Raw genomic sequence first — 12,014 nt, 5'->3', positions numbered from 1 at the left:
TGTTCATACTGTGCAGAGAGCCAGCTCACAGGCAGCCACATTCAGAGAGTTGTAACACAGTGAGACATTAGGCAAACATTTTAAACTAGCACAAATCTATTCCCTTTCTCCTGTGTAGCTGGATAACACACAGGTAACCCTTCTGTCATATTGCTGCTTGTGAGAAAGCCTTGTAAATAATTTATGAAACATTGCTAGTATTTAATTATGCCTGTCAATAACCTACTCAACAGATTTATTTACATGCATGTGGATAATTATACATTGGGATGGTTTCACATGAAATCACTGTATCATTATGCCATTAACTTAAAGCAATTCTTCAGAAAAAATGTCAACTTTGCCTCGAAATGCAGTATTTCCTACTCCATGCTGGTTACCACAGAGGAGTAACAATATGATGACAGATTATTTGATTCAGTAACTTAAATTTTAGGGTTTTTATTGTTTAAAATAGCACAGTGGTTGCCAATGCACATTTTGCAGTTTAGTATGTATTTATCTGTATGTGTGCAAATAAACACAGAAACATAACAACAGATTTAATAACTTATACTGCATGCCAAAAACTTAATCTGCAACACAGAATCATAGAATCATTTAGGTTGAACCATGAGTCTCTTTGATGAGCAGTTCCCAGTTCTGATGCACTTTCTATCTCAAAATTTGTAAGCAGCAATTATTTCATAAAAAGATGACTTGTAATGTGCAGAAAAGTAGACCAAGACTCGGAACTCCTGAATTCAACCAGAGAAAGCATCCTATAGCCTCAGCCTCCATAGAAAATCCATTCTTTTACTCTTTTATGTAGCAGTCATACAGTTCAGAGTAGTCAGAGCCAAAGTAGAAACTTACAGGTGTGTACTCTACTATTTTGACAGATGTGCATAGACAAAGAGCAGGATAATACAGCTACTCTCTGCTGTTAAAAGGAAGTATTTCTTTTTACTCAGGAACAGAGAATAAATAAGTGAAGTTACAGAGCTACTAGCTTTAACTTATAAAGTCACCTTTTAAGAAAAGAATAAGTGGATATCATCTGTGAAAGAGGCTGAAACAGTAACTGCCCTAAATCGTTCTTCCAAGTGTCTGCATGATTTCACTTGACAATATATTGCTTTGTAAAGCCTGTAAGAGGCCATAAGTAGTCTACTGTGACCTTTTTTCCTAACCTCTCTCTCCCTCAAACCTCTTTATCTCATAGGATGAAAACTTTAAGCTGGAATACATTTCAGTTGAAATCAGCAATACTTATATCAGTGAATTGTATTTTGCAGTGTATGAAGCATATAATCCAGAAAGTGACTAGATTTTGACATGCAGAATAAAGACTAAAGAGAGAAAAAAAGATTAAAAGAGAAAACTTCTAGGTAATGATTACAACAAAGAGCAGATGAGTTATCGATCCCATTTTGCTTATTTTCTAGTCATTAACAAAGCCATCCTGGGAAATAAAGTTCAGTGAAGAAAATGAGAATTTTAATTACTTTATTGTCTCTTTGTAGCTTTCAGTTGAAAGCTTTACTGTTATTTTACATTCTTTTTCTTTACTTTGCATAAGAAATGAACAATCAAATTACTAAAGATAATTCTAGCCATAAATAATAGTCTATATCAGTAATGAATTTAAATTAGGGCCTCATTCCCACTGTGTATAAATGGTTAACAAAATTCAATATTACTGAAACATATCTATATAAATAAAGAGATTTTCAGTTCATTACTGCTAATAGAAAAGCCATCTCTAAATTTGCATAAAAGAAAAATATTTAAAACATTTTGCAATCCTGGTTGATGGCAAGTAGAATGTGAGTCAGCAGTGCCCTGGCAGCCAGGAGGGCCAACCCTGTCCTGGAAGGCATCAGCATCACCAGCTGGGCAAGGAAGGGGATTGTCCTGCTCTGCTCTGAGCTGGGGCAGCACAGGGCACCACAACAGCAAAAAGGACATGAAGCTGTTAGAGTGTCTCAACGACAGCCTTGAGGACAGTGAAGAGCCTGGAAATGGAACCTTACAAGGTCACTTGGTATGTGCAGCCTGAGGGTGAGGAGACTGAAGGGAGACCTCACCAAGGTCTTCAACACCCTTAGTCAGGAAGAGGAGGGGCAGGTACCAATCTCTTAATTCCCAGGACCAGTGACAGGACTCGAAGAAACACCATGAAACTGAGTCGGGGAAGTTTAGTTTGGATATCAGGAAAAGGTTCTACGCTCAGTGGTTGAACACTGGAACAGGTTCCAAGTGGTCAAAGCACCAAGCCTGACAGAGTTCAAGAAGTGCTTGGACAATGCCTTGAGGCACATAGTGTGATTCGTGGGGTGCTGTGCACAGGAGTTGGACTTGATGTTCCTGATGGGTCCCTTCCAACTCACCATATTCTATGATTTTCCCTAGTATGTGAAAAGGTATAAGTGAATCCAACTTGTTCAGAGTGAACAAGAAACTTATTTTTGAGGGAATACTAATTTTGATTAAATATAAAAATATATTTTCAAAAATTTCAAAACAACAATGAAGCAACTTCCTAAGATGATTTTTATCATATATGAAGCGTTTGGCAAAGGTGAGAAAACTCCCCGTGTTAATCCAGGGAGTATTTGTATGACAAAAACTCAGTAGTAGACATAACATTTCCAATTTCTAACTAGGTTATATATTCTCATTCTATGCTATGGATAAACTCCCTTCAGAAGACATGTGGCAATTTCTAAAACAATGCATTCTAAATTGCAGAAAATGCATGACCAGACATTGTTAAAAAGATTTGCTTATTTTTTATGTCATTGAAAGGTAATGATCTGTTTTATTTCCAGAGGCTATATTAGACTATTCAAGATGCATGTTGTTTTGGGGTTTTTTTTGGTTAATATTTTTGAGATATTCTATGAAGCATTAGATTTTAGGCATATGAATTGACCTATGTCAAGTTTTAAATTTTCTAGTTAAAAATTAATAATAGCAACACTCAATATGTTGATATAGAGGTAGTATGGATTATGGATTAAACAATGAAAAACTATTTAGTACCACTGCTACTACTTTATTTAGCTTTGTTTTTTAATTTCAGCTAGCAAGTAATACAAGCCAGTTATTTGTTGGTGCACAGCATCTCACAAAGTCCTCCCTGTAAGAGGAAGAAGCCATGACACCGAAAAATCTTAACATCTCCACATCAACATTATGGCTATATGTATATTAAATTCCTGCTGCTATTTTAAAAATCATATATATATATATATATATATATATGATTTAGAATGAGTTCATGTGGAAAGAACTTCACAAACAGAAACATTAAATATTGTCAATACACTTTCTTATACGAAGTATAACCTTACTACCAGTGGGACCAAGAATTAATTTACTTCTACCCCAAATAGCCCTATATAAAGTTAGGATGTTCATGAATGAAGTGAGATAGACAAAAAACCCAGTTGTGCATATCTGAGCCAGTAGCTGTGTGAAACAGTGACATTAAGAGAGTCAATTTCTGGAGTGACAGTGACTATATTTCTATGCAATTACTGTAATGACTGTAAGGGGACTATTTGGAAAAATAAATTTTATGGTGATGTGTGATATTGCTGAAGAAAATATCTACATAGTAACAACACTAATCTGAATTTTTAATAATGTCTGCAATGATAGTGCCTTTTAATTTTATAAACTCTTTTAAATTCCCAGTTCAAGAAAACATTTGAGCATATGCTGAAGTCTCTCTCAATATATTCAGGAAAGCAATGAAGCATGAAGTCCCTCTGACTTCAGTAAGTATTCTTTCCTGAATAAGACTGTAAATCCCCTCTCAAATTACCAGTGAAATTTACCTACCAATAAAGTAATAAGGATTTAAAACAGAACACTTCTTTAGATCCCAAGATCTATGTTCTCTTGAACTGGAGCAAATTTCACTCTTCAGTTTTTAAAGAAAAATTCAATTTATTGGTAAATACCTTGAACTATAAACATTGGGAAAATAGAAAAAAAGAGAAAAGGTAGAAGACACCTTTCTAGCCACTCTACAGTAACACAATGCACAAGAGTTAAGTCCATCAGCAGATAACACACATTTTAACACAACCACAGAGAGGTCAAAAGCTACAAGACTTTATGCACACAACTGTCTTGCATTTGTCTTTGTTTCAAAAATAAACTGCTTTATTTTGTAAAAGCCATACAGTTAATACAGAATTATTAGGAACACATCGGTGCATAGTGAGTTTTTCATTCCTACGATCTAATATTTATCACGGTATTTGCCAATAATTGAAATTATTCAAGAAATATAACATCAAGAGATATCAAAGCTTTGTTCCTTCAGAAAATTTCTCTTTCCAACATACAGAGAGAACTAGAACACCATTTTATGACAGAAATTCCTACTCAGGCTGCACAACTAAAAGTATACATCAGACTATAGCTTGACACTATCAGAATTGTACATTTTAATTTTTTGCTGTCTGTCTCCAAAACCCATGTTAGATATTTAGACACAAACCCAAAGGGCTGCACACTAGAACACTGGGTTTTCTCAGACAAGGGGCAGGAACTGCAGGGCAGAATGATGCACTTCCCAAGAACGCAGGAAGACTTGCCCTTCTATTCTGAGCTCTCCTCTGCTTGTATCCTGCTATTAGCACTGTTTTGAAAACATGGGGGGATACAGTAACAGAAGAATTTACAGCAAAGACACCCTCCAGGGTCCACCACTAAGGAATTATTCTGAAAAGTGCAGATAGAGGTTTATGGACCTGCGAGATGACACAGGAATGGAATTGAAGCAGTGCTTGCTTAGTGAATACTCCAGCTACTAAGGCACTACGCTAAAGATCATTTCCGAGTAACACACGAGAGATTCAGGGTTTGTTTTTTGACAAGTCCCATCAGACTGGCCACTTAGAAGGAAAACTACTCTTGATTCCAGGTGACAGCATGTGTATAAACTAGACCATTAGGTGGTTTATCAGAGGTACAGTATCATACTAGTCATCTTACAGATATATTGAGCATTTCTTCATAGATCCTTGCTCTACCTGTTTTCACAGGCTCATGGGCTTTAGTTACAGAAGTACCAGAAAAAGCAACCTCAAGACTGCTGTATAAAGCATTAGTAGAAAACTAAGTGATCCTCCTTTAAAAATAGATTTCATCATCTTTCAAGCCTACATGCCAAGTAGGCCACTTATATTAGCTAACACTGAAAGACATGTATAGAATTTCCTTCACAGGAATGACAAAAATAAGATGCAAGCAATATGCTAAGTGCAATGAGGAGGTAGGAGAGGGAGATTAATTTAATAAAAAATTATTGAAAGTATAATTAACCTACAAAATAAAAAACATCCACCAGACAATAGGAGATCAAATATAGATCACACAGAGGACACAGACTTCTTTCATTTCTTTCTTCAATGCACCTCCAAGACAAAAAAGATACTACTGTTTCTTCAGTGATCTATTTAAAATTAAGTTGGGAAAAAAAGAATATGCTTTCAAACTTTTAAGTCTAACACTTGTGTAATGGAGCATTTCTAAGTTTGTCTAAAATATCTGACAGCAGCTTTCCGGAAATCTTTAAATTTTGTTATACTCCACTATCAAGACAAAAATGTTTATTACTCTTTCAGTCAGAATAGTAGTATGCTGAAACTAATTATTGCTTAGTTGCATGCTTTGAAAAGTAATGTAGCAGTGCCTTAGCAAAAGATATCAATGAAAACAAAAAAAAAAAAACACTAAGTCTTCAGCATTATCCTGTTTTTCTTTCATTAATCTTAGTATCAATAACGTCACACATAAAAACATGGCTATAAGTGCATAATTTGCATTCTTAAGTCATGTACTGTAATTTTGAATTATGTTTCACTAAACATACTGGTCATCACTAAACATGTACTAAACATGTACTGGTCATCAAAGTTAATATTAAATAATTCGAAGGCCATTACTCCAATACAGAAGCTATGAAAAACAAGGAATTGGAACTTTAAAAAACGCTATGTCTTCCAAAACTGAGAACACACCCTGGATGCCATGACTAACAGGTCTTATGAGACATCACGGGTCCTTGAACTGAAACATTTCATACGAGATTCTGAAATATAAAAATTAACAACTCCTAAATAGATTCTAACTATAATACATTATTTACCATGATCTACCAGTATATTCTTTGAATTATCCCAGCTGGCAGTTGATTCTAATGCAAATGTTCATTTTAATATTAAACAATGAGTCCTGTTAATGATTCGCAACCTATGGACTACTATTGGTGTGGGATTGTGGTCCATAGAAAAAAATACACAAAGATGCATTTAATAGCCATTCAGCTCTACGTGATAGACAGCTATTCAGGACAAGAAAATACCTATGAAAACCCCCCAAAAAACCCCAAAGAACTAGATGATTTCAACTCAAACTCTTTCCAAGTTTTATAAGCTTTTTTGGAACATCTATTTGTAGTGAGTACAGGCCAGAATTCAGAACTGTCTATCTTTGTTTTCACATTATCTGCTACATGAATGGCTCTACTTCTCCAGGATTATTCAGCTACAGTAAATGAACTTTGCAGTTCCATAGTTTTACAGAGTTGTCCACTTTAAACACACACAGATGTTCCACTTTTTCAATGTGATTATGTACTCAGCTGCTGGGCACCTTCTCTCGTCGAAGTTAATTCATGAACACATATTTTTGAATTAAATATGTAATGGCTTTTAAAGCAACTGGCTAAGAGGAACAAGACAAATCCCGTAAAAACAATGAAAATGACAGATATACCAATCGAATTTTTCCTACTGTGGTTGAAATTAAACAGCATGTAATTTACAATTTTTTTCCTTAAGAAATAGGGAACTTTAATACTTTTGGACAATAACAACTTTAAGCTAGTTTTCTAACTGTATATTACAACACTATGAGACTTATAAAATCTCCACTTGTATTTAGGCAACCTACTCAACCCCACCATTTTGTTTTATGTCAAATATTATAAATCCATAGGCCGAATTCTGATTTCAATTCATTTGATTTACATGTATATTTAATCTTCACATACAACACATTTTCATTACAATCGTGTATATGTCAGTAATCTTCCCATCAGCATAGCTCAGAAATTTACATAGGAGCCAGATTTTGTTCAGGATCAATTTAATCGACATTGTCAAAAACAGATGTTGTGCAAAGCTGCTTTGGGGAAAATGTGTGAACCCCTTAAGCAAACAAAGCTCGTGCAAAAATGGGAGAAGCTTTTACACCAGCGTTGTAACAGCATCTACTGACTTCCACACAGCTTTCCACAGGCTTGCACAGCAGCGTGGTGCAGTGGTGGGTACAGCCAGATGAATGATAGGCTTTCCCATCAATCTATAGAAGATTGCTTTTTTAAGATACAAGGTTTTTGGACTTCATCATAATTGGAAAGCAACCGTGATGGTAGCCTATGCTAACAATATTGTTTGGGTTGTTTTGTTTTTTTTCTTTCAGTTAGTTATGAAGAATATTCAGAAAAAGCTGTCAACATCTGCAGCACCTGCACCATGTTTTAAGCAGGCTCCAGAGGCTACGCACATTTACCTTCAAAAATGTATGACATAAAGATTCAAAGATTTTTTCCTTTTAAGCAGGCCATATTTTAATACATAGATAATATGTAGAATTTCTTTCTACTCATAATTTTTACATAAAACCTTTAAGGAATCAACCTTTATTACTCATACGAATAGTATCATTTTAGTGGATTTTTAGTCCAATATAACAAAATGTTGAGAATAAGCCAGAACTGTAATTTACTAATTATTTGTAGGCTACCAACCAATACTTGGTGGTGCTATTGTCTAGTAAGAGTTTCAGATAGTAAGAGATAATCAATAAAAACATCTTTAAATGAAAGCAGAGAAATTTAATAAAACACATTCTCTTGGACTAAAAAAAGAAAAAAAAGATTATTTAAGTTATATATATCATATACACCAACTAAACATCCCATCACAGATTTCTCCAACATCTATTTAAGCCAGATTTTGGTTACCATCCATCAACCTGCAAAAAAAAAAAAAGGCAGACTATATGGGAATAATACTTTCTGGTGATAAGAGCTGCCCCAAACAAACTGTGCTGTACACAGGCCAGAGCTTAAGTCATTAAATTACTAATAAATGAAATGTGAAAACCAGCACAACAAGTAATAATATTAGTATCCATTATGTCGAATATTAACATTTTGCTTGTGGCCTGCAAGTGTTATAGCATACAATGCATGATAATGCAATGACTATTCTAGAAAAGAGTGTATAATGCATGATCTATCCAACAGTTTAAGAGAACACAACATAATCCAGCACATAATCATAAGCTGAATTGAAGAAAAACATTATCATCTCTCAAAAAAAAAAAAACCAAACCAAAAAAACCTTTAGATGAATGACCTAGCACTTAAAATTCTCCACTCCCTATACAAAAGTCACATAAAATACAAAATACAGCAAAAGGCTAAAGACAGTATCCATGTTACGTAAAGAAAAATAATCAGCAATATTTCCAGAATAAAGCACAATTTTCCATTTATCTGCGATTACTAGATTTACCCAGTTACAATTGGAATAACGACCATAGAAACCCTCTTATGAATGGTTATGTATTTTGCTCTTGCTGGAAGACATTATACTAAGAAAAAAAAGCTTCATACATAAGTTTTGCTTTTTCAACAATTTTTCTTTTTTTAAGTAAGGGTAAAAATCAAAACAAAGCAAAAAGCAGAAATGGCTTTTTCTAGTAAACTGTGACAGAAACGAGACAATAACTTGGAATTGGGGTCTCCAAATTTTTCAGGTAATGTGTTCTCCTCAACAGGAAGAAATAATTCTAATCAAATTATTTATTTAAAGACTTTGGAGTTCTTTTCATATTCGATCACAATACACTTTATTATTATTATTATAGTAATGAGCTTGACTGGTTTGAGTTTTTTAACCTTGATTATTAAGAAAACAATGAAGCTGTTTAATAATCTATTAAATATATAATAGTCTGATGCTCCTTTAGTCAAATTGTTCCAACAATTCAAATTTACCACGAAAAAAGTGCTCTCCTGGTTGAATTCTATATGAAATTTCTAAGACAGCTACTAAACGAGTACAATGTTTTATGTTTGCAAGTTTTGAAAGGCTCATTAGTAGTATTCAAAATGCATACACATTACCAGACTATATAACAAGCCAGCAATTGTTTCTGTTCCTAATGCTTGACGAGTGAAAAACATCCAGTTGAAACAGCATTTTGAAGTACAATCTTGAATTTTAAGACATTTCATGAGCAGACATATGTCTATGATTGCTGAAAACAATAAAAGTGTTGCATGGCTTGAACATTTTGCCTGACTATGCTGAGTCCAGGTCTGGGGGAAAAAAGAAAGATCATTCCCAGAACAAGAGTTTGCTCACACTAATTCCATTGCAAGGCTGGGGTCAAACACACAGCTAGTGGCAAATTTCACATTTACATATTCTATATAAAATTTGCTGTTGGCAAATATGACCTTAACACTTAGTTTTCATGAATAGTCACACTAATCAAGCACCAGAATATAAATGCTCATGAAAAATGAATAAAAAATGGTTCTAAAGACTTGGAAATCAAATTCTAATTCTATATTTGAGTAAATATTACTGCACAGACCTATTCCTATTTGTTCAGTTTTAAATGTTATCAACTTCAATATGACAAAAGAATAATTATTGGACAAATTTGTATTGGAAGTAATATTTTGGCTCAATATAAGCAGTTAATTCTACTAAGCTTTTTGGCTGCTTAAGATCTAATCTCTGAGAAAGATATTTTAGTACTTAAGGGAAGTGCCCAGTGGGAAAAGTTCTCAGCTGAGAAAACACAAGAATTTTGTGATTCTGCAACAGACTTTCATGCCATTTAATGCAGGGGCAGTTTTTCTGTTCCAGATGAATTGGAATGCATCTGGTTGAAGCTGAGAAAATTACTTTGCTCATCAAAAAATATTTGCAAAAAGAAAGTCCCCGACTTAATAAAATATGCAAATTCATAATTTTAGGCAAATACATATGTATTCTGCTGAACTGGGATCCAACATAATTATAATTTGAAAATTTCAGAAATCATATTACCTTAACATTTTTACGATCATTTTCATCTGTGTCTCTATTTTAAAGGTCTTGGCAAAACTGGATTTGGAGGTACTTATGCTGTATTTTAATTAACTGAAGAATATTTATAGATATTTTTGAACTAAAAAAGATTAGCGTATAATTCCAAAGAAATAAAAAAAGAATTTTTATTTCAGCACAATGACAAAAAAGTGCTGAATTACAGTTTTAATCAGTTTATAGCATGAGGTCTTTGTAACTTTCAAAATTAAGCATAAATCCAACATATGAATCAAAACTGATTAGGCTACTTATCCAATTGCAACCCTTATTTTACCTTTTCTCATTTACTTAATTAAGCAATAAGACCACAGAAATCCATTATTGCCAGCAGTTAATTACCATTTGAGACTATAAAATCTTATAAAAACAATAATTTATAGACTATTGTATAGAGTGAATGTGTTTTCTGAAACAAAATTTGCAACAACAATAAAAGTAAACCAGAATGATTTGTATAATTCTATTACATTGCTGCTAGGCTATTATGCCAGAATATTACAAGTGAATGCACAATCCACAGGCATCACTTTTTAAAAGTCCAAGCCTGTCAATAATAATTCCAATTTTACAATTTTCTCTGTGCTCTCATTTTTTATAAAAATTCAGAAAACAAGAAAACACTGCTGATGCTGCATAATTCCATGATATCTAATGAACATTATATACAGATGCTTTGACTCAACAAAGCATGCCCCCATTTAGATAGCACTTTCCTGTTGAGATATAAAGATCCTGGAATACTACAGTTGTAAAAGTAAAATTAAAACTTTAAATGTTTTAATGCTTTCAATTTCCAAAGCTCACAGTGGTTTAATTGGGAAAAAAAAAAAACTTTGTTTCATAGATTTGTTTTTGTCATTGCTGTGCAAGTGATTCAATTTAGCCTAAAAATTCATTTATTAATTGATGGAAAGATGCTTTATACAGTCTGTGGAAACTTGTAACCTTTCATGGTGATGGATATTTAAACAAAATATTTTATCTTTTAGCATTCATTGTGGTAAACTTTAGCTCTCATCATCATTTCTCTGCAATCATTGATTCAGAAATCACACATGACCTGAAATGCACAAGGGATTTTGAATATGTTTTGTATTTGATTTCCCATGTAAACATGACTGAACAAAAGATGTCAAAATAACAAAAGATGTCAAAATAACCTCAAGATACCTGAGAAATGGTGGAGATTCTGTGAAATATGCCTGCCTATTCATTTACTACGTAAGTACATCATGCTCAGGATATTATAAGAGTAGGAATTTCAGAAAATCTAGAAACATCCTCATTATTTCCTACTGCAAGCCAATGCTTAAATATGTGAGTTTTTTGATGTAGAACAGTTCCCTGAACTGTATCAGGTCAGCACAATTAGAATATCTTAAATGCTCTCAATCACTGCTGGCTTGACAAGGGCAAGTGAAGTGGAATAGAGCTATGAACATTTTCTAGATACATTTAAAGATATATGTCATTGTCCTGATAATGATCAGCCTGAGCAGTGACTATTTCCCATTTTGCTCAGAAAAGTATTAACAGCACAGGGAGGTAACTCGTGCAGGTCTCTGCACAAAAATCTAGAGAACGTGTAACTTGTAATTTTTACTGAAGAGCTTCTTCCCTCAGTAACCAAACCTGCACAGAAGTTTTTCTTGTGACCTGTGGAACTCTTACTATTGCAAGCTGTTTTACTGGCCAGAGTCTTCCAAAACAGCTAAAAAACAACAGGTAGTACCAAACTGAACTTGTATAACAACATCAGTACTATCAGGGCAAAAGAAAAAGAAAAAAAAAAAATCCAGAAATAGGCCCAGTGCTGACAAACAGATACCAAAA

The 12,014-nt window shown here is 33.7% G+C and overlaps 1 protein-coding gene across 5 annotated transcripts in view; it reads right to left on the bottom strand.

Annotated features, from left to right (window-relative positions):
* Positions 1-12,014, bottom strand: part of SNTG1 (syntrophin gamma 1) — a 318,906-nt gene that overhangs the window by 109,488 nt on the left and 197,404 nt on the right. The window lies entirely within an intron of this gene.

This window comes from Sturnus vulgaris, chromosome 1 (assembly GCF_052056855.1).
Source record: "Sturnus vulgaris isolate bStuVul1 chromosome 1, bStuVul1.hap1, whole genome shotgun sequence".
In the NCBI taxonomy this organism is placed as follows: domain Eukaryota; kingdom Metazoa; phylum Chordata; class Aves; order Passeriformes; family Sturnidae; genus Sturnus; species Sturnus vulgaris.
The sequence above is the reverse complement of the archived record's forward strand: the minus strand, read 5'-3'. Positions and strand labels throughout refer to the sequence as shown.